The following is a 25,478-nucleotide window of genomic DNA, read 5'->3' as shown; positions in this document are numbered from 1 at the left end:
TGCATTACTGGGAACAATGTTCTTGTGGCTGCCGAAAAACATACCACCACGTAACATAAAAGCATGCATGCCGCGATTGATGTTACACCTCCCAAAAGTTTGATGAGGAGAGAAAACAGAACTATTGTCCCATTTTCCTCTAGGCAGTAACCCAGACAAAATTAATTTCGCAGTTGGAAAGATGTTCATGACTGCTTCAACCAACTGTTCCAAATCTTTCAACAAAGTACGTGAACTCACGTAGCCCAAATGGCAAGCACCGTAGTGCAAAAGTACCACATGAAGAGTGGTCATCGTACGCATCTCGGTGCAAACTTGGAGAAGTGCTGCAACATTGCGATCAGTCTCAGCGCTCCACACTGTCATGATGCCTACCCCCAGGCATCCGGACCAAGCCCATCAGCCCCGGGAGCAGGCATCTAGACATTTAGTAAAACCTCAGCAGCCCTGGCTAGGGGCTATCTGGGTTCAGTCCTGGCGCCTTTGGCGCCAGGCTCATAGTAGAAATCAGTCCTGACGCCTAAGGCGCCAGGCTCATAGACATTACTTACCTCAGCCAAATAGAATGAAACCACTAACGAAACTAAGTACCAAACTGCAAAAGAAACTTATCAATAAACGGAATGTGAACAAAAATAACTTCTTACATATTTGTGGAGGTGAATGGAGTCACACAACAACCAGAGAACCATGTTTAATGAAGAAGCATACAGCAAAATCAAACAAACACAATTGCCATCCATAGCAGTGGACGAGGGTATGAAAAAATCAATAATAGCATCATGGAACAAGAAACACTGCTTACAAAAGTATCCCCTGAAAACTCAATGTGTGCCATTCATAACAAATCTTTCAAATCTGTACATCAGTTCCTCAATCAGTGTGTGAAAGGTAAAGACAAAATGAAAGTGCTGCAAAATTTGGATAACTGTCCAGTGCGCAAATACACAGGACTACAAGGACATTCATTAGCCTGCATTTCTGGACCTATTTGCAAAAGCACCTTCCATGATATTAAAGGATATCAATACATCATTCAAATGTAAGAAAGCTAGTGTATAAAATATACTATGCTAAAAGTCCAGCTTCAGATTTAGCCAATTTAAATAACACTCTTCTGCATGGTACACCCAAATATCTACAAGAAGAAATTGACCGTATCCAGAGAAAATATTTTGGAAGTGAAAGTCACTTACAAAATGCAATAGTTTTACAAAAGACTACCAACATTTCTGTACATAGCAACCTTCTATTACACACATACAAAAAAGAAATACTTAAATTTAAAAGTGCATTGGCTGAAATACCAAACCATGTGTGTGTGCGTTGCCGCAGAACGTTTTACAAAAGGAACACAAAAAATATAGACATAGCATACAAAATAGAAGACAATAAGATTCCAAATGGTTTGAATTAGCTCTCTACCTTTTAGCCGAAAACAAATATCAAATAAGTGAACCCCTAATTTGTTGTAGTTACTGCACTACAAAACTAGACAACCAAAGTCCTTCGCGTGCTATCACAAATAATTTGGAATTGTTTCCACTACCAAAAACCCTGCAACAACTCAATTTGTATGAGAGCATCATAATTCAAACAGTTCACCCATTTCAAGCAAGTATACACCTTCACCCAAAAACAGCAAAATTACCTCCCTCTGAATTGGTGAAAGGCATTTGTGGCAAAGTAATTTATTTGCCATTAGATCTTACAGAAAATGTACACACTATAGGAGTGCTACGTTCAATAGAGCATTCTTTAATTGTCTTGGTAAATGGTGTACCAACAAAAGACAAAACAATTTGGCAACAACTGGTGGATTTACATAAAGTTAGACAAGCCTTGCAATATCTAAAAGACAATAACGAATACTACAGGTAAATAAATATTGAAGAAAGCTTAAGGGAAACAACTGAAATAATTGAAGAGTCATCAGAAACTGGACAATTCGAACTTCTGGATCCTGCTGCAGTATCCACTCTTTTGGACCAGTACACAATTCACCCATTGCATTCCAATGAAAGCATAGATGATGCACTAGAAACTTAACAAATGCGACAAACCAAAGGTTCACCAATGAGCGTATGGGAAAAAAGTATAGAAGCACATGCTTTTCCACTGCTATTTCCTACTGGCAAAGGTGGAAGGTACGATGATAGACCCACCCAGATTACCGCATCAGAATACCGCTCATTACAAATGTATTTGCAAGATCCCAGGTTTAGACAAAATGTGGAATACATATTCCACCTACTCTTTGAAAGTGAACTAGCAACCCTATGTTACGGAGTTGCACACATTTTGAAATCTGGAAACCACTTTCAAAATATGTCAGCTACGCAATTAATACAAAAAGTACAAGAAAAAGATGAGGGTTTACAGTCAAGTATAACAAATTTGTTTGCAAACATGCGTGGTACAAAAGAATACTGGTTCCGACGGCACGGATGCGTACGTTGTATGATCAGAAACCTTGGACCACCGACTTGGTTTGTTACACTAAGTTGTGCAGAATATGCATGGGAAGATTTACAGGAGTTCCTACGTATATAAAACAACAACAAAACCAACATACATTTATTAACACCTGGAGTACTTTGCTCTCTAGATCATTAATGTGTCAAGATACTTCCATCATCGTTTCATTGATATGCTACACTTTATTTGCAATAAAACTGTTCCTCCCCTCGGAGAAGTGCAGCACTTCTTTTGGAGAAAAGAATACCAAGCGAGAGGAGCACCACATATTCACATGCTTTTATGGATCAAAGGTGCACCTAAATTTGGTCATGACACTGATGCCACTGTTTTGCAGTTCATCCAAAAATATGTCACTTGTGAAATCCCTTCATAACGGACACATAGTGACCTGCACGGGCAGATTTTACAATTTCAAAGACACAAATGTGGCAAATATTGTCGGCGCAAATACAAAAACAAAGGGAAATACTACACTAAATGCCGGTTTGGTTTCCCTAGACCAGTTACAGAAACAGGTGAAGTGAACAACTTCCTGCCTTCAGTTCAACATAGTGTGAAAGGTAAATCACCTAAGAACACGTACTACATAAAAAGAACCGAAGAATGTAAATATATCAATGATTACACTGCAGTCATTGCCCTCTTATGGAATGCAAAACATAGATGTGCAGTACATTGCAGACAATTCCACTCGTGTTGCACAATATGTTACAGCTTACTTAACAAAAGCAGAAAAAAACTGAGCTTCAAGACCTCTGGGATGACTTATCAGACAAATCACTATCTCAGAAATTGTACAGCTAAGGCATAAACATGCTCTCTCATATAGAATGTGGCGCCTATGAAGCAGAAGATCGTTTAACTGGTACTGCTTTGTACGGAAAATCAGACAACATAGTATGGCTAAGTCTTGGTCCTGCTAAATCTAGAAAAAGAGTTCTGAAATCATATGAGGACATAGAAACAATTGCCAGAAATGATCCGAACAGCCAAGACATTTAAAAAAACAATTTACTGGACACATACTATCCAAACAGGAGTAGCAATTTGGTAAGCATGTGTCTATATCACATAGCTCAAAACGTTGCATACAAAAACAATATAAAACCTGATGAAAGCAAAGGCAGATAGAGTCACAGATTGTGAAGGCAGCTTAGTGAAGCTTGAAAAAATGAAGCTTAATTAATCATGTTAAATTGTCATTAAAAACTCCTCAACAGAAAGAACTATATTACATGTCTCTGCTACAACTTTTTAAACCATGGAGAAAAGAGGAAGAGATACTAGATAACTATGACTGCTATGAAGATGCTTTCGAAGCAAATGAAAGCAATATCACCGATGTGAACTTCACGCAGTACAAAGCAATGTTGCACAATGAACAGCAACACAAAGAAGAACTTCAGGCCCAACTATATAAGGACTCTTCCGACAGTAGTCAACCTTCTGTAACAGGAAGTTAAGAACCACTAGGACAGCCACTAATAGCAAATGAGGCAGAATTAGCTATGACAGAAGTGGAAAACACCATGTGTCAGTATCAAGAAAATATAGAAGACTTAACTGTACAACAAGTAAAACTTAAAGATCAGCGCACCATTTTTGAAGACGTAACAAAACAAATTGCACATGGTGTACAACACGAAAATAAAGAATGTACCTGCCAAAATTACAAACCAATACTGCTGTACGTCAGTGGTGAATCTGGGTCAGGGAAAACATTCTTAATCAAAATCATCAGCAAGTTCCTTCAGCAATTGACAAACAACAAACTGTCAGCTGTTGTAATTGCCCCCACAGGTTTAGCTGCCTACAACATAGGCGGTGTCACTTTACACCGATTACTACTTCTTCCAGTAGAACACCAAAACAAATTAGACTACTACAAACTTTCTGCAGAAGCTGCAATGGAATTACGCAGAGTATTAAAGCAAATGAAAATGCTGCTAATAGCTGAAGTGAGCATGGTCTCCAACCTAATGGTGGCTTTGATTCACCTCAGATTGCAAGAAGTATTTAAAACAAACTATGAAGAACTCTTTGCAGGGAAACACATTATCGTTTTCGGAGATCTTCTACAATTCACACCAGTGAAAGGTGAACCTAATTTAAAATCGTAGGACACAAACTGTGACGTAAAACTGTTGGCAGCATAGGAAATGTCAACCTTTGGCAACATTTCCAATACAGAGAATTAACAGAAAACATGCAGCAATCTGCAGATCTCACTTATGCCAACCAACATCCTAAAAAGTATTAGAGTTGGTGTACTATCTCAGGAAGCACAAGCAATATTGAAAAACCGGCACATTCATGCACTTTATGGCGATAATACATGTGCTACTGACGTTATGGAACAATTAGCGCACAAAAATGTCAATTGTATGGCCTTAATGCCAACTCCTGCTAGCTGTGTCAAATTCAATTAAACAATGTTAAATAAAGAAATGCAACCAATAATTGAAATTTGCGCCACAGACAAACTAGACGTACATGGCATGACACTACCCATGTGTGAGCAACCCACAACAAGACTAAGTAGTTTAGAAAATTCAATATCCAACCCAGCTGGGTTGGAAAAAGTATTAAAATTATCCTTAAATTGTACAGTAATGCTTAAACGTAACCTTGTCGTGGAGCAAGGGCTAGTCAATGGGGCACTGGGTACAGTTGTTGGCTTTCATTCATACCCAGGTGACAACAACATTCAGTTTGTCAATACTTGCTTTGACAAACTTTCAGAAGTGAAAAGGATAGGGCGCTCAACTGCTCGATTCCTTCTGTTCAAAGACATGTATGTACGTAGAGAACAATTTTCTCTAACTCTTGCATATGCAGTCACCATTCATAAATCCCAAGGTCTAATACTAGACAAAGCATTGATAGATATAGGAAACACAGTCTTTAAAGAAGGCCTGAGCTACGTAGCACTATCACTCTTACGTAGACTTGACAGTCTATTTCTAATCAACTTTGAGTTGATTAGTAAAGTGACCGCTGATATTCCTTGCATTTTAGAATACAATAGACTGCGTTCACTGTACACCCTCCATCTGAAACAATATCCTGTTCCAGAAGAATTAAAATGTGGTAAAAGAAAACTAATTCAATCAGAAAAGCAACATAATCTGACAGCAAATCCTTCAAAGAAAACAAAAGAAGGAAAAAGTTCATCAATTACCACAATCAAAGAAGAACCTATTGGTGAAAGTAAACCAGGTACTTCTTCAAAGAAAGAAGAGAAACTCAGAAAAAAGCACTCTGATACGGAACTAGCTGGTCCATTCAAAGTTTCAAAGGAAACTGGTGTAAGTTGCTATGCAAATGTAGTAATGAATATTCTATTTCAATTGCCACCAATTGTTAACAATATTTACTTACACAGTACAGACCAATTGTGTTTGCAAATGTTAGTCCTTCATAGAAACGCAACAAACAATCCTGACAACACGTACAGTGTTTACGGAATAAGACAAGAATTGGACTACTGTGCTGGAATGGTGAGATTCACTATAAACACACAAGAAGATCCACAAGAATTTCTAATGTACTTACTACAAGTACTGGAAAACAAAAGCATACCTATAAATGAAATCTTGCAGATTTCACACATGTGGAAATATATATGCACTCTATGTAGCAATATCATACAGGAACAAATCCCAAATTAGCGATTTGTGTATGTATCCATACCTAATTGTGAATCCATTCCATTTCAGAAACTGGTACAGAATGCAAACCATGCCAGATTATGTATTATGTGCAATTCAGACAATCGCTCCACCTTGATACAAATGCATAGTAAGTACGTAATACTTATGCTGCTACGTTATAACGCAAATGGTACAAAAAACTACTGCAAGCTGACTGGATTCACACACGGTCAAGTGTCACTTGGAAAGAAAACGTTTACAACAGTAGGTATATTCTACCATGCAGGAGCTACAACCAATGCAGGTCACTACACTGCATACATTAAAAATAAATGTGGAAGGGTGGAATGTAATGATAGCACCATTACTCTAAAGCAGAGATTGCCAGCTAATCTTACAAATGCGTATTTAATCTTCTTAAAGCCAAAATTTAGTGACTAATGTGTACTTCAACATTACCAAAAAATGAAGTGAACGCCTACAGACAGTTAGAATACGCCAACAGGTATCTAATTGCACTAGAGTCTATAACAACAACACAGATAAATGAATACCACAGAAGCATAACAACAAATGCACAGTTAGAATACGCCAACTGCTGTTAAAAATAGCAACAAGGCAACAAACATAACATTAATCAGAACGAACAAGGAAACACTCAAAGAAAGCAAAGAAATAGTTTGTAGCATAGCAATTAAAGGTTTTTTTTAATCCGACAAGGATTTTTTCCCCCAGACTCAAGGATTTCAAAAACAAACACAGAAACTGAGCAAAATGCACAGTACACTGGTTTGTAAACTAAATATGAGGGTAAAAAAAAAGCTAAACTGTCTATTATGCAATGTAATAAGTCTTCATAAAATGCAAACACCAACATGCTTTTTTCTTTTATCACATAAATTAAAAAAGGCTAGGTCCGCCAAGTACTGCAATCAGGTAAAACATATATGGATTCTGCACAAATTAAACAGTAAGTGTAATTACAGTAATTTCATATGCGAATCAACACGGCTAATCTATAGCAGTAATATGGTGCAGTGGCTGTAGGCTGGGCCTAGCATCTTTGATGTATAACCTACCACCTACACTTTACGGCCAAGCAACCCACACTATAGGTCCAACCCACAACCATTGCTACATATCAAAACCATAGTGCTTCTAATTAAACTACTTCTAAGTTTAGTTTTGGGTGCATGGTCTGCAGCCATGCAACCAAGACACTAGAACATGCACACAACCACAGCACCACACCACGCCCATGTTCACTTATAACTTCACTACTTATCACTTCAGTCTTGGGTGCATGGCCTCCGGCCATGCACCCAAGACTCTGGGTCCTGGCCAGAAACAGCAAAGCATATTACAAGCATTGTGGTTTCTAATTTCACTACTTAGAAAGTTGGTTTTGGGAGCATGGCCTTCGGCCATGCTCCCAAAACACTACGCTCTCCCCACAACCACCTGAATGATGTGTCATAGTACGAGTGTACCTATGCCTGTTATATGCTGCAGTAGTTGTGGCCACAGGCTACAGACTTGGGTGTAAGGCCATAGATTTTTAAATGTATGGATATGCAGTGTATGAAATCCATAGCGGGTTGCAACTGCAGTGCTTATAACTTTGTACTTGGGTGAATGACCTTTGGCCATGCACCAAAGACTCTAAGTCCTGGCCACAACTACCACACAATATCACATCCATTGTGGCTTGTAACAAAACTTCGGCCATGCAGCCAAGTCTCTACACACTCTCCACAACCATTTGACCCATAAGCAATACTACAATTGTATCAATTTCTGTAATATGCTGCAGTGGTTGTGGCCAGGGCCTAGAATCTTGGAAGTATGGCCTATGGCCTACGGCCTACGGCCATGCACCCAAGACTCAAGGCCCTGGCCAGAACCACCCTAGCATATTACACCCATGGTCCCGTATAAATGAGTGACACACCCATACAATGAAACATTATAACTGTAGCATGCACTCAATTTGTACCCAGGACTGTAGGCCCTGCCCACACCTACCAGATACATAATCTCATGCACCGAAGACTGCAGATCCTCCCCATAACCACCTGAGTGATGTGTGGTGGTACGGGTGTATCGATAGTTGTGGTATGCTTCAGTGGTTCTGGACAGAGGCTTGACTCCTACCTGTATGTCCATTGATATTACAATGTATGGGTGTGCAGTAGCTTATACCTCCAGTGCTTATAACTTTGTTCTTGGGTGCATGACCTTCGGCTATGCACCCAACACTGTACACACTCCCCACAACCATCTAATTCATATTCAATACTACAGGTGTATCCATGGGTGCGACATGCTGCGGTGGTTGTGGCCAGGGCCTAGAGTCTTGGAAGTATGGCCTACGGCCATGCATCCAAGACTCTAGGCCCTGGCCACAACCACCGCAGCATGTCACACCCATGGCGGCGTACTAATCAATAACACAGCCATAGGAAAAAATAATGTAATAACAACGTACTCAAATTCAATATTTGCTAACACCACGCGTGTCCTTAGAAGAGTTTCAAGGTGCCTGTGCACAGCACGGACTGAAATACTGCCCCTATTAAAACCCTCATTTTCTGTGAGTGATGTGCAATACTACAGGCGTTTCTGTAGCTGTTATATGCAGCAGTGCTTGTGGCCAGGGCCTAAAGTCTTAGATGTATGTCCATACACAGTTCAATGTATGGGTGTGAAGTGGCTTATACCTCCAGTGCGTATAACTTTGTTCTTGGGTGCATGGCCTTCGGCCATGCAGCCAAGTCCCTACACACTCTCCACAACCATTTGACTCATAAGCAATACTACAGTTGTATCAATTTCTGTAATATGCTGCGGTGGTTGTGGCCAGGGCCTAGAGTCTTGAAGTATGGCCTACGGCCTATGGCTATGCACCCAAGATTCTAGGCCCTGGCCACAACCACCGCAGCATATTACACCCATTATAACTGTAGCATGCACTCATTTTGAACCCAGGACTCTAGGCCCTGGCCACAACCACCGCAGCATGTCACACCCATGGCAGCTTACTAATCAATAGCACGCCCATAGGAAAAAATAATGTAATAAGGACATGTACTCAATTTCAATGTTCGCTAACACCACGCGTGTCCTTAGAACAGTTTGAAAGTGCCTGTAACCCTATTAAAATCCTCATTTTCTGTAAGCACAAACATTCCGAACAAGACGTGCATAGAGAATATATCATTAACACCTACCGCCTGAACAAATATAGTTTTTCACCCATCTCTTACTGTGTGAACTTCCCCAAGCACTATGACACAGCAAAATAGGTTTCGAAATAGCATGTTGCCGCTGGTCGCCGCTGCTCTTTCGGCCGATCCAAGATGTCAGGCGCATCCAAACAATCTGACGCACAACACGTCTCACTGCAGCGAATCGCCAGAGACGTTGCGTGTCCGCGGTCATGACGCCAGCCCCTTAGCCAATTGGTATCTTGCCCGTGGAGTGTGACCGTGGAGCGGACATAGATATCACTAATTTTTTTAGACCTACTTTTTGGTTGTTTAAAAGAAAAGTAGTGGACAGATTGTCACCAAATGTACAAAAGCATGCTTTCGGGACCAAGCTCCTGCCCCTACCGCAAATTTGGTGAAAATCCATCCAGCGGTTTAGGCTGTAGACGTGCGCAAAGTTTTTCCCCCATTCAGTCTATGGGAAAAAAAGACGTTTTGGGACCCCCCCTATAAATTTTCCTCCCCTGGACCAAACATCACCAAACATTGCAACAAAATTCAGAGTGGCCCATATACTTTTTCCGCAGAGTCTGGTGATGATTCGTCCAGGGGGAGCGGAGTTATAAGCCGCCCAAAAAGTGCTCTTCCTATGGAAACAACAACTTACCCATAGCTACATGGCCACAACCGTGGCTGTGAAATATAAAGGAATGCATGAATAAATAATCTGTATTCATCAGGGGGCGTTTCTAAATAAGGTGGGTAGTCTTGTGGTTTGTAGGGTAGCGTCATTAGGTGTTGGCTTGATGAGGATGGGAGATATAGTTATTTTACTAAATGCGGTTGGGGAGGAAGCAGGGCAGTGGAGCCACAGAAGTTACCATTCATTTTGGTGGTGCATCGTTAAGAATGAGTTTGTCGTGTGATCCCCAGTAAATCGCACATGCACAATGCAGAGTATTGTGGTCCTCATATTGCCTTGGTTTCCAGCCCATCAATCTTATACCAAATGTAAAACTGTTCAGGTGCTTGAACGCATCACTGATCATCTCACCCGGGGTGGTACATTTGAAACTACTAACAATGTACTGCTCATTCTCTGGGGGTAATATTTCACATTGGCAAATGGGCATTGGTGCACTATGATGTGGGTGCAATGGATCTGTGCTGCCGCAGAGATTAACCAGGACAAAAGGTTGAAAAGAGGTGTGAGGTTTACTGGTGTGTAGATATCCAGTACACAAGGTTGTGACAGTGCGTGGGAACTGCCACTGGTGGACCTGTCAATCAAGGGGATAGGTGGCATGAAGGGGAACATGAAAGGAGCAACAGGCATGCCAGTGGGGTCAAGGAGAGTATAGGCAGCACTGGGATGATGGAGAAGTGTGTAAGGGGTGGGAATCCCAGGAGCACAGGGAGTGCCAGCTGAAGATGCTGGGATACAATTGATGGAATGCTATGGCGCATACCATTGACTTTTGCTCTTTAAACTCATGTTGTTCCTTGAGGATATATTACAAATCTTTCACACGATAGAGACCAATATTGTAGCTGGCCCTGTTCTGCAGCATCCCAGGATCATTGTGCACCACCCCGGGCCATTAACAGGCACACACTGTTTCTTATGAGGCACAATTGCCACTTCTGGCTCCACAGGTCTGAGGCAATCCTCTGTATGCTGAAGTGCATGTGGCTGGCTTTTTTTGTGGGCACACAAATGTCCTCCTTCTTCATTTAAATGGCATTCAAGCATGTGCTGAAGATACGCGTCAACATCAGAATCAAATTCTGGCTGCAGCTCCTTGCCCCACTCCACGGTACGATTTGTATTTGTATTTTATTGGGATTTAAATAGCGCTTAAATCCGAAGCGCTTTACATGAGGACAGGAGAATACATAACAAGCATAGTAACAATGAAACAAGTATCAGAAAACAGTACTGAGAGCAATTTACATGAACAGTAAGGTATTACATGGCTGAAACGGGAGGTGGGGGAGGTAGTAAAAAATGTACGAAGTGGGGTAGAACCAATGTGAAAGGGATAGCTCAGGTATTATGATGGAGATTGGAGGAGGTAAGACTTGCGAGAAGTACGGAAGGAGGTGTAGGAGGAGATGGAGCTTATGGGGAGGGGAAGACTGTTCCAGTGGAAAGGGGCGAGAAGTTGAAAGGATCTGAGACGGAATGGGCACAGGGCAGGGGAGGCAATCAGCAGAACGAAGTGGACGGGGGGAGAGTGGAAGGTGAGGAGAGAAGAAAGGTAAGGTGGGGCAAGACCATGGAGGGATTTAAAGATGAGGCAGAGGAACTTGAATTTGAGAAGGGAGTGGAAGGAGAGCAAGCTTAGGGAGGCGAGAGAAGAGAAGATGTGATCATGAGGTGAGAGAAGACAGAGCACGCGGATAGCAGAGTGGTAGACAGATTTGAGAGGGGAGAGATGGGAGGAGGGCAGACTGAAGAGTAGAGAGGAACAGTAGAATAGTCTAGAGAAGATGAGGGAGGAAATGAGGAGTTTAGTAGCATGGAAGGTGAGGAAGGGACAGACTTTACGAATGTTATAGAGGTGGAAGCGGCAAGAGCGGGAGGTGACGGAGATGTGGTGGGAGAGGGAGAGGTTGGAGCCGATGCAATCCACTAGCTTGTCCAGCATTGCACATTTACCCTATCACTGGGGTCACAGCCTCACAGGCAAGTTGTTGTGGCCCCTGAGCTTTCTCCCACTATATGCTGTAGTGCAGTCGGAATGCATGCCGCAGCACTATGCCCAACGCTGGTAGGAGCAGCTGAGGTGTAGGTGCTAATCATGTAAATGTGTACACACTTGTGGACTGTTTGATACGTTTTTTATTTGATTTTCGCATGAAAAGAACGTTTTCTAAACAGTTACAGCACAAACAGGTTAGATGTAAGTTTCAGCAGAATAATTGTTTAAGACATTCAAATAATTGCCAAAATACAGGGGATGGGAAACCCACGGAAACAATGTGGGGTTTCTACCATGTCTACCAATATATGCAGGCAGGCAGCCATATGTCTTTCAGTGATGTGGGTGTTCTGTAAAGCACTGACCCTCACTCCCTGCTTTCACCTCTCCAAGTCCCTCAACGCCTGCCTTATCAATGACATTAATGGGTTTCCTTCCCATGGCCACAGCTCCAGTGGTCGTGGTGGAGAGCCACCTCCTGTGGTTAGACAAGCCTTCTAATAGACAGTGAACAGACGGTGTATCCGCCTCTCCAGGTCTCGCCAGCGCTTCTTATGTTGTCAATGCCCGCAGGGGGGGACTTTGGGGGGCCTGCTTGCTGCTGAATTGAAGTGGATGAGGAAGGCCTCTCGCTGCTTTGCTTGGAAATGCGGAAGGGAATGTGACACCTTGAAGCCGAACACAGGGGTTGCTGCTTTGGGATGCTGTCAGGGGTGAACTGGGAGCCAAAGAGGCCTTGGAAATAATGTTGAAATGCTTGCTAAAATCCTTTTCCTTTATTTTCTTACAAAATATATTATTCGAAACAAAAACAAAGTGAAATGTCCTTAATATAGCATCCTCTTGGGGACACAGATCACAGATGTATTATGTTTATATTTTATTAACAACTAGATAATCCATTTAAAGCTTAGAGGAGTATCTGTTGAATTACACTCGAGATATGGAGGGGGCATGGGTGTTGTGTCGCGGGGGGCGACATGGGTTTGGAGGGGGGTGGGAGTAGGACATGGGTTTCGGGGAGGGAGCTCAAGGCTGTCTGTGCCCCAGGCCCCCAAAATTGTTAAGATGGCCCTTTTCGTCTCCACATATAACCCAAAACCTCCATCTCCCCCTGCTACCACTTGGTCTACCCTAATCTTCCCATCCTATCCTGAAAAAATGTTGTAACTTCAGTTTCACTTCCCAGCTTTTCAACCTTTAAACCTCATAAGGTGCTCAGAGACTCTGCATAGAGCCATTGCCGAACAAACATTCCAATCCAAATAAAAAAGATTACAACACTCATTAACTAATGACAGGGAATCATCTTAGCAACACCCCAACTCAATAGACCAACCAACTACAAAAGCATCTGGTAAGGTTAGCATATAGAAATAATGCATCAACACAATCAACAATAATGGCATTGTAAAAATACACAATTTCTCTCATTCTAGTGACACCAAAGAAAAAGAGAAGCAGGGCAATGAAGAAAAAAACACCAGAGAATGGGAAACAGCACAAGAAGGCTAAGAAGACTCATAAAAACATACTTGCCTTTATTCAGGTAAGTAGGAATAAAAAATGACAGGACTATTGAAAATAACTTCTTTGGTTCTACATGGCTACACTATTACGTAACTGTGCTAGTAAAATCAACAGAAAAAGAACCTCCTCAGTAACAAAGGAAACAAAGTTTAGTGGCATAACAACTGCACAATAGTATTAAAATGAACAACTACTATGATTAATGCATGTAACAACAGTTACAAAGTCAAGCGGGGAACAATGAAAGACATACACTAGAAGAGTGGATTTGCAATATTCAAATTGAATGGCATCAACCTAAAGAAAATAGAAACATAGAATCAAATAGTCTTGTAATCTGGTGCCTCTCCTGGAATTCCTTGAGAGTTCTCCTTCACCCATAGTCTGGGTGTTTTGAGCATCACCTGGACATCTTTTCTCACTTTCAGTGTCTTCTTCATACCTCTTTATGGTCTTGGTTGTGAAAAATTCTCCAAACAGACTTTTGGGTCACTGCGGTTCAGGCCTCGCCAGAAATGTAGAGGACGCTGAGGGCACCAAGCTCAGGCCCCAAAACATTTAGTAGAGTGTGGGTCACTCGGGTAGGCTTGATAGAGGTTCTTCTGTTCCTCACTTAGAGGGCCTGATGCTGGTTCCTAGACCCTTCCCCTCTCCTCCTTGCAGGTGTGTAGTGATCTTGTTCCTTGGGAAACCTTCTCTATCCTTTTCCTCCTTCTCCTAGCAGACTGATCCTCACTATTTTTTCTCCCATCACTTTCTCGAAGGTTCGCCACATGCTCATTCTTCCTCTACCCTCCACTCTAATCTTAAAGTGTATGGCATACCCAGGCTTCTTGCCTCCTATGGCTAAGCCTTCTTTGGATATTCCTTCTCTCCCCTTGACGTGTCTATGTTCACCTCTAGATGTCTTCTTTTCACTTTAGGGGTTCACGTCACATTCTGTCTATAACCTATTTCTGTTCTCTGGTCTCTTAGTACTAACTTGTACTCTTGCACATCCTTCTCAACCACCTTTTCTTTAACTGTCACTTATTTAACACATGGAAAACCAATCTCTTTGAACTTACTTCAGCTTCTTCTCCAATCATCTCCCCTATTCCAACTTCCCCTATGTCACCACCTCCTCCTGTTCTCCTCTCTTCCCTCCTTCCCTATGCTTTCTCCAACATCCTCTCCTTTCCTTCTAACTCACCTCCTTCACTTTCCAGCCTTTTCTACACCAGCCTCCTCCTCTCCAGCTAAATCTGCCTCTAAATTACTCCAGCAATAGACTTCACTTTCTTTGGACTCCCACACACTACAGTCTACTTACCTCGCATTTATAATGGTCTGACTAAACTCCTCTGAATTGCCCTCATTTCATAGTATTCCTGCAGCCTTTTCATGTTTGGGAACACGATTGATTACTTTCTTACCTAGCAAAGACGACCTGTGGCATGGAGACGTTTCCCCCTCATTCCTGTCCTTCAGCGGACGAAGCCTTCTTAGAGGCGCTATGCCTTGCTTTTCATATTGTGTTGGTGTGGGACAACACCGCTTTGCAGGAGCCCAGTGCTCTGCAATTCCCTCCAGCTCATGAACACCGGTCAGTAAGATGGCGAACCGCTGAACGTGGAGGATCTCTCTTTGGTGTTTTTGCACTCGCTCACTATTAACTCCACCAAAATGCTCCATAAACAATGCCCAAGTCTGATTAACCATACTTGGTCTTTTTCAGTCTACCCAGTTCATTTGGGGGGGTTGATTCACTGGTTGTGGGTGATGGGAATATTTGACCCTTCAGGGGCAAGCCAGTGTTTTAAAAGGATGTTGCCAAGGGTAGTCCTTGGTGACAAGCTCATGCCAAGCAGTTAGGGTATGGTGGATTTGATCAAGGAACCCTCACCATAATGCCCTGGGCCCTGCATCACTAAGCAGGTATCCGCTGCTCATGGTCAACCCTCCCTTCTTCATATGAAAAAGGCAGAGGACTTGGTCACACAACAAATACAATATTCCCAACTATAAAATAATTATATATGTATTAAAAACTCCCAGTAATTGTATCTACCACAAGGAGAAAGGAAACGCTGGGTGCCCTGGAGTAAGATAAGTATATACAAACAAATGCACAACACCCGAAGCGTAGAACTCTGGAAAAAGAAGGAAGGCTGGGAGTATCTGTGCAAGAACAAAAAGAACAGTCAACTACATGGGGGGGAACAAGAGAAGCTAGTTTGTGTTCTTGTCCCGGGAGTATAGCTCAGCGGCAACGTGCTCGCCTTGGAAGCATGACGACGCCGAGCAACACAGGTTCAATCCCCGGGTCCGCGCTTAGAAACGTCTGGGTATTAAGCGCATTATAAATAACCTATCATGTCATAGTAACACCAGCGAAACAACCCAAAGAAAGAAGCACGCCCACCACTACAACAATACAAATTGTCACAATGTCATCCACATTAAAGCTACAATTTGTAGTAAGTGAACCTATTCAGTTTTTGAGAATGCACCAAAGATTAAACCGAATGACACTTGTTAATTAACAAATCCTTTGTAAATTCATTACAGAATCAGTGACAAAAACAGTCACAGCAAAGGTACCAACCTGGGAGAAAAGATACAAAACCTCATAACCTCAAGTAGAATACAAACCATTAAGTGATCTAGTGGCGGCAGAAGCAGCATTGAGAGAAAGTGAAAGATCTCAATCTCAGATACCCCTCAATACTGAACTGGTAGATTCAAGGCAGAGTGGGCTAACTGAGGCGCAAATGAGAGAGGAAATAAACAAAACTGTTGAAAATTATATGGCTAATAGGTTAAAGGAGACCACGGAAACTGGCTTAAGTAAGAAGGAGTTCAAATCCATGCTGGTTGGTGAGAGGTCCTGAATCTAGTATGATAGCTTCAAATAGAGAGACAATGGAAACTGCCAACACGAGGAAAACAGTGCAATGGCAAAAGAACATGAGTACGACTAAAGAGCACACATTCAAGTCGAGAGCAGTGGCCCAAAAGAACTGTCATTACTTTATACTGGAATGCAGAGATCACCCATTTCAGCAATTTGATTTAAATCGATCAAGTGTTATAAATATCTGCAGAGAGATACCCCAATTAAAGAATATAACAATATAGGACATCAACAGAGTACAGTTTATGGATGACCAGGATCTGTCACGATCCAGAGTTTCTGTTCACTCAACCATCCTTGCGGACATAATGTGGTATTCGAGGGATGCTTTCTTTCAAATGGGCTTCAATTTATATCAAGAAGATCCCCAAACAACTGAAAAAGCCATGACAGGCTCCAAGAAATGGAGCCCACGTATTTACGGCTCCAACTCCACTGGATCAAATGAGGGAAGACGTAATCAGTTGATACGTTCATAACAATCCACAACAAAAGAAAAATTCAAAGTTATATGTTGGAACACTCGTGGATTCACGCACTTTACGAACACACCAAATGCTGAACTTGATGGATTTGACTAAGTGGTTTTGCAGGAGACCTGGATGTGGAAGCCCCCATCTGGGACGGATATGAAGTATTCTTGCAGCCAGCATTATGCCTGCCCCGCGGTAGACCAATGGCAGGCCTTTTGATATCAGTAAAGAAATCGAAGGGTTTTAAAGTATCAATGTATGACTCTAACACCCCTTTTAGTCAAACCATCAAGTTGAGTAGTAATTCACATCTACTTCTAATTGTCAATATTTATTGGGGAAAGTCGCATCTGACCCGTGATTGCTTCTTTGATCTACTCCAAGAGGTTTTTGCAAAGATTGACAAAAAAAAAAATGTTGATTATGTAATGGTTATGAGTGATTTTAACCTACATCTTTTGAACAAGGGCAAAAGGAAAACAACGGTCGAAGAGAGAAAATGGTTCACAGTCATGGAAATATGCAGTTCATGCTAAATGGGTCAGTGGAGGGGGACACGCAGGCTGCTAGTACGTGGCACAATGGTCCATTTGAAGCAACACTAGACTATATATTTGTGAACATAGCAATGCTGAACATAATCCAATCCATGACTGTAAAATCAAAAAGGGAAAGTGATCACAGCCAACTTTGTCTAGTGTGGGAACAGGAGGAAACTCAGTGCGAAAGAGATTGTGACACCTACAAAGTGGCCATAACCGCTAATAATAGGAGGAATAGAATGAAATGGTCTAATGCCTCTCTGCGGGATTTTGACAAACACTGATCCATATGTCCAGGCTTGGATTATGTTTCAACGGTGCAAAAATATACATATGTGAAAAACAGTTCTTCATAGGGACATGGGTATAAACACGCTCACGTCTTTGATAGCGACGTCAAAATTAAAAAAAGCTGACATGAGGAAACAGATACGGTTGTTAAAATGTCTAACATTGGAAGAGAAACTCCCACAAATAAAGCACATACGGACAGTTTATAAAAATTGGATAGGAGAAAGAAAGGCGCTATGCTACCAAAGGGACAGCAAGGATATGCTAAAAAAGATTGCCTCAAAATCCTCTGCTGATATCTGGAAGGTTTTGAATAAAGCCACATACAAAGACCAGACTTCTGTTCAAGTTAACTCCATCTCTGCTAAAACCTGGTGTGATTACTTTTTGAAAATATATCAGACACCAATACTGACCCATCAAATGCGCTTTACAGGTGTAAATTGGGATCATACGATAAAATTTGATCAAGGTGACATTTTATATTACATCTCAAAATTGAGCTCCTCAAGGGCGCCGGGCCCGGATGGGCTCGATAATAAAATGATCAAAGAAGAGGTAGAAGTGTGGTCTCTAATATTAATGAAAATATTTGCAGAAGTGACGCGTACCGGGAAGCTACCAGAGTCATGGAAAAAATCTATATTGATCCCGCTGTTTAAGAAAGGGGACAGACTTGATCCTGGATCTTATTGGCCAATAGCCCTTCTAGACTGTCCAGGGAAAATATTTGCCCGCCTCCTCCTGCGTGAATTTAACATCTCGCTAGATAGAGAGAACTTGAGGGACCCATGGCAGACAGGTTTCCTTAAAGGCCTGGGTACAGGTATCAATCGATGACAAATGCCATCATTGCAAAACAATCAAGCAAGAATCTACCATTGTATGTTGCATTCATCGATTTTAAAACTGCGTTTCATTCCATTCTGAGAGAGCTACTCTTTATGAAGCTAATGAGAAACAATTGTCCCTGGAACATCTTGAAGTGGATCATTGAGCTTCTTCAAGGTACCTCACTACAGATAAGACTAAATAGCGATGGTTTGCTGACAGACCCCATTGATACATCGAGAGGTCTCAAGCAAGGATGTATACTTGCCTCAGCAATCTAACTTTTTCATCTCTGACATGGGTAAAAGGTTTCTTAATATCATAACTGACTCTCCAAAATTAGGACAACATGAGATTAAATGGCTCCTATATGCTGACGACCTCCTTTTGCTATCCAAGACACCGATGGGGTTACGTAATATGCTCCAAGTATTGGAGAAATATGCCAAATCTAATGGAATGATCATAAACATTAAAAAAACGAAGGTGATTCAGTTTGGAAACTCTCAACAAAGAAACAAAAAACACAGGTGGACATTAGATAATCAACAGCTTGAATCGGTGTGCGAATACATTTATTTGGGAGTGAATATTAATAACAACCCAAAGGACATCCCATACGAAACCACCGTAATGTTGAAATGGAATAGTCTAATTTCACAATCCAGAATCATCAGTGGCAAGTATTGTAAGTTTACCATTGCTCCTTTGCTGACATATTATAAGCAAAAGGCCCTCCCAATACTGTTATATGGGGCAGAAACAAGAGCATGTAAACCAAACAACTACTGGGATAAGAAAGAAGAGGCATATTGGAGGAGTCTCTTAAAGCTCCCGAGATCTACACCCGTAGCCATTATAAGGCACAAACTAGGGCTCATATCAATACAAGCCACCTACAAATGGAAAACATGCATGTTGTATAAGAAATGCGCCCTGGAAAATCATAACAATGGGCTGGTAAAGCAGTTAGCGAACAACGTGAAGGAGTCAGAGGATAGTTTCGCTAAGCAATGGATGGCACAAGCGCAGAGATTCATGCGAGAGGCAGACATAGGGGAAGAGCTTCTGTTACAAAAGGCTGACAAAGCGAAAACAAAAAAATTGGGAAATGGATTGGATAAGGACCAGGGCACAATGGCAAGCGTATAAATGCTTTAGACAGAATCCATTTGCCTTGAAACCCTTTGGCTCTCCTGAAGATTATCTCTTAAAGTCACCAAGTCTCACGCATAGAGCAGGACTTCTGCGCTTGAGGCTAAATCAATGGAAAACTAAAGAGGTCACATCTAAATGGTTTTCTGCTGCTGAAGGAAGTAGCTTATGTCGATTTTGCAATATGCATGAGGAATCATTGGAACATTTGACCACTGATTGTCTAGAATTGGCATGTTTAAGAATTAAATACTTTAAAAATCTCTTTAAACACCGATCACACATGGAGTCGAAAGAATTGCGGAAGTATATATTCCATGTGTATTCAAGAACAATAGGCTATGCAACTATAAATTTCCTGAATGAATTGAAACTAGAAATTGATGACGAGCAATAAAGTAAAAGATAAAAGCAAACTGGCCAAACCGTGTGGTAAACTGCATGATATGTCAAGTTGAAATCCCCTTAAAAGGTACTTTGATCGTCTTGTTAGATAATTGTTAATTGTTTGTACTTTTGAGCACTTCGTTTTCTTTATCTTTATATTTGTTTTCTGCTTTTAGGTTTTGCTTCATTGTGTGTTGCACACATTTTATCGAGGATTTGAATGAATGTATGATTAGACATGGTTGATTTATATTATGAAAACTGATTAATTGTTTGAACATTACGTTTATATATCGCTATATGTTTTAAATATGTGAGTAACAATAGAAATGAAGTAATTGAATTTTGTATTGAAAGGTTGAATTTTTCAGCCAAATCAAATACATTTTTTTTTTAAAAAAACAAGTAGAATACACATCACGTCCATATTACAAGCAAGTGTAGCATTTCCCTACATCCAAAATTGGCCTCACAAAAGAACTAAAAAATGCAATGCTATTTACTTACAAGCACAACAGGATGACCGTGAAATAACCAGAAAGAAAAATAACGAAGTAGAAATGAGAGTTTTTGTTGGTCAAAAACCTAAAATTACTTTTGAATTTTTGTATTTTTTAAAATAACGCGGAGAGAGACCCTCCACACCCCCACCAACTTTCCCCTAACTCAGGTTATGCCCTTATCACACCCTGCATCTTTTCTTAAAAAAAAAAAAAAAAAAAAAAGGGGAAAAATTTCGAAAAAATGAGAACAAGTCATTTATACTTCGTTATTTTCTCATTCGGTTTTTTTCTACAGATACCGCACCAAATATGAACTGTTAGTAGAAAACAGTAACTGTTTTACTGAAAGAAATTAGCTAAGTTAAGCCAGTACTGATGAAATGTGGCCTGCTGCAGTACAAAACACTACAGCTGCAGCAGCAAGTCAAGCTAGTAAAATACACATTACAAAAAAAGAAAACCAACCTACTTAAAACATCTCCAAGATAAAACAGGAATTACTAAACAATAAATGGAGAATATAAAACAATACGATTGCTAGCACAACTTGGGTTATTTGGAACTGAAAAAAGTATTTAAAAATGAAAAACAAAACATTAAACATAAAGTGCATCAATAACAATATGTAAACATCGCATTACAGATCCACCTTCATATGTTCTTGCACCTTTATGTGTTCTTAGGCCATCGAGGTTTCTACAATTGTGCTGCAGTGGAAGCCACATTCCCGGTACATTGTGAATTTGGTAAGTACGACCAATTGTTTTTTAAAATGCAAACACAGAGGGGGTGCGGAATGCAATGGCTGCCTAACGTGTCTCTCCTCCAACCGGGGGACAACAAGAGCAGAAAAAGAGCAGTTCCAGACGCTGATTCACACCGGCACAGCGGGAAGAGAACCGCAAATGATTGGAGAAGCAGTGGGAGCCAACAAGTGTGGCACCACTCGCTGTGGTACCCAGTGAAATGCAACAAAAGAAGGGGCCCGAGCGACAACCGGCCAAGAGCAAAGGCCTCCATAGAGCGGGAGACCAGGAAACGTGGGGGAGGGGCTTTACCCCCGACCGCAACACAGAATCCAACACAAGAAGTAGCCCCAAGAAGAACCTTGAGACACTCTCATAGGGCAAAACACGAAACTCAGCGAGGTCGAGAGAGGGGCCTGCAGTTTTACGCGGCCACAGCTTCAACAGCAGAAATAACACGCCTAGACAGAGAGACGAAGAGGACACCCCGGACGCAGCCCCGAGTCAGAGAAAAGTACAGCCCAACCAAAAAGAACCCAAGACACCCAGCCCAGTGGAGGGTGCAGCCGGCACCACCCGGTGTCGATGAGCCCCAAGTTCCACCTCTGAAGAAAGGAAGACACCGCGGGCACAGGGACCCAGGGGGAGAGCACCCGGCGCGGCGGTGGGCCAAGCACAGACAAGTTGAAGCAGAGAGGCCAAGGAGAAGCGGACTACGCAGCGCCCCCACAACCACACAAAAGGTGAGGCTGCCACGGGCCCCATGGTCAACCGTAATCACCACGGGACCCGGCAGGGGGAGAGGCTGGTCATGGCCCAGCCCCCCCCCCACAGTGGGAGATCACCACAAACGGAGCGGTGCACCATATGCGCAGCCACACGAATGGCATGCCCCCTCCATAAACCACATAACACCAGCAGAGGCGGCGAGTGGGGAAAAGCGACCAGAATCAGGCCCCCCTCCCATGGGGAGGTGCAACCCTGGACACTGCATACAACCTACAAGTGGTCACCACCCCAGCCCTAAGCACAGAAAGAAGGGCTTGACCTACAGAACACCAGGAAGAAAGGACACTCACATGTCCACACGGAAGTGAGGAGCAGGGGGAAGACACCAAGGGCAGCACCCTCAACACCCCCAAAGCAGGGAAGACAGAGACGGGCCCACTGGAGAGCCAGAGGGCCCGAGAAATACCGAAAGACAGGAAAAGCAAAGGGAAGGAGAAGAAGAACAAGGCAAAGGAAGGGGCACTATCTGCAATTGCCCCCCCCCACCTCACAGGCCAGAGAGGGGGAACCAATACAAACACCAGCTCACTTTGAGCAAGGACATCATTACAGAAGGCTGAACATCACCCGAAGGGCGCCATTGAGGCAAAGCCTGCCAAAAGTCAGATTCAAGCGTGCAGTGACACCCACCACCCCACCCATAGGAACCCGGCCACACGATCCTGAGGAAATAAAGGCCAAACAGAGTGCCCCAAGGCCCTAAAGGGAATCCACCAAAGCAGAGGAGACCCCCAGGAGAGCTGAAAGACAGACCCCACCACAGAAGTGCACAAGGAGAAGGACAACAGATGCAAGCCCCCTCCTCCTCACAGAAGGGCTGGAAACCCTCCAACAATATAGAAGGGAAGAGACCCAGGGAGAAAGGAACAACATAATCCTGAATATAAGCATGGGGGAGCCATCCACAAAGGAAGACATAGCCGGGGTGATGGCAGAAATAAGAGCCCTACGCACAGACATTCAAACATCAATAGCGGAGTTGAAAGGAAAAGTGGAAAAATGGAAGCAAAGGTGCAAAACCTGGAACACAACCAAATTAACACCAACCTGGTTGAAATGAAGATAAACGCATGGGTGACATACATGGAATTAAGAGAAGTGGAACTCGCATTGAAAATTGATGACCTAGTAAACAGAGAACGTAGGACCAACCTACGAACAGTGGGCCTAGAAGAAACATACAGGGAGACCTCAGCCCAGGTCAAAAGGAAAGTACAGGAGATTGTCAACCTCCTCTATCAAGCAGAAGGAAGGAAGGCAGTACACATAGAAAGAGCACACAGAGGGGGGAGAGTATTCGATGGGGGCCCCCTTTCGGTGGTAGTGAAATTGCTACATTACAAAGAAAAGATGGACAACCACCTTAAAGCTAAACAAGTGCAAGAGGTCATGTACCAAGGCTCCAAGATTAAAATATACCAAGACCTTTCAGGCCTCACGCTAGGACGAAGAAGAGACTGCATACAACTAACCACCTGGCTCACAGAAAATGGATAAGATATCGGTGGGGATACCCCTTTGTGGTTTCATTCGAGGTACTAGGGGAAGATTACAGAGCCACCACTGCAGCGGAAGCAAAGCAAATCCTGCAGCACCTGATGGAAAGCGCAGAGACAAGAACCCTCAAGGGCCCACAGAGGACGCACTCCCCAAGATCAACACAAATGGACACCCAACCTCAAAGATGCAAAAGAAGCAGGGTCGGAAGAAAATAAATGAAATTAAACTCCTCTTCATCAACGAAGCTGCCGTAATCCGGACAATAAAGCTGAATCGGCCCTCACAAAAGGGCAAGACTGCAACAAATAATCAAGACAAAGTAAAAGGAACAGATGAAGAGACCCCCGTCAAAGGGGAACTCCTACCGTGGTGGCACTCAGTTTAAGGAGGGCGTCTCCGGATAAGGTACCGCGTTTTAGGTACTTCGATGGTTAAGAATTGTTTCGTTCTGTTATCATTCATAAGGGGGGAAATTCAGGGAGAGAGATGGGTTCGGGAAGAAGGGAAACAAAAAGGAAAGAAAAACAGGTGGCGAGGGAGGAAGGTCCAGATAAACGGAAGGGTAAACGAAAAGCATGGCCCGAAAATGGAAGGAAAGCTAGGGGAAAAGGAGGGAAGCAGCATCCTAAGGGTTGGAACCTTAAACGTCAAGGGCCTGAACTCATCAACCAAAAGGTCCCTAATAGCATGTGAATTTGATAGACGTCCTCTTTATCCAAGAGACAACACTAAAAGCGGGAGAAGTGAGGCCCTTGAAAGGGAAAGGGGTGGGACAGACCTACTGGGCACCAGCAACACAGAAGAAAGGAGGAGTGGCCTTGATGTTACACAAAAGGGTGAGACTGACAAACCCCAGGGTCCACCTGCTAATGGACGGCAGACTTTTGACCATCTGGGGAAATGGGAAGGGATCAAAATCACCCTGGCAGGAGTATACTCTCCCAATGAAGGCCAGGATGCCATCAACAAAGAAGCCCTCGACAGTAGACTAGCTAGGAGTACAGGGCTATTCATAGTGGAGGGTACTTCAATACATGGGCTGACCCACAGGCAGATAACACAAAATGAATACAGAGGAACCCCGCAGGGGGGAGGAAGCAAATTCCAAAAGAGCCTAGAAAATTGAGCTCTACTGGACGTATGGAGGTCACTCCACCCGAGCTCAAAGGGATACACTTTTTTTTCAAACGTCCACGAGACCTTCACCTGAATAAATTATCTGCTATTAAATAGAATACACAGGTCAAGAATTGTAAATAGCGCAATTCGACAGGGCTGGTCTGACCACGACATGGTCACCATGAACCTTGAGATGGAAGGCATTAATAGGGCTGACTCTAGGCGGCGGTGCAATGAACACCTGTGGAGGGATACGATCTTTGCCCAGGAACTCACTAGAGAGATTGAAGAGTTTTTCCAAAATAATGACAACTGGGAAGTAGGAGAAACCACACTTTGGGAGGCTGGGAAAGCAACATGGAGAGGGGCCTTAGTGGGAGAGGGGGCACGGAAGAAACGAGAATGTAGATTACAGGAAGAAAAGTTGGACAAGGAAATCAAGCAATTCGAAAACAAATTACATTCCAATGAGGTATAGCGGGACGGAGAACGTAGAGCTGAAGGCACTAAAACAGAAAAGGGAAGAATTGAAAGCAGTGGGAATGGGGAACATGGTACGAAAATTGAAATTCCTAAAGCATAAATTGTATGAAAAGGGTGTAGAGGAAGAGCCAAGTACCCCTACCTCCACCGGTCCTCCCCTTCTACCTGTAAGTTGGAAACCAGAC

This window comes from Ambystoma mexicanum, chromosome 3p (assembly GCF_040938575.1).
Source record: "Ambystoma mexicanum isolate Mex_15411 chromosome 3p, UKY_AmexF1_1, whole genome shotgun sequence".
In the NCBI taxonomy this organism is placed as follows: Eukaryota; Metazoa; Chordata; class Amphibia; order Caudata; family Ambystomatidae; genus Ambystoma; species Ambystoma mexicanum.
This window is presented reverse-complemented; position numbering follows the sequence as displayed.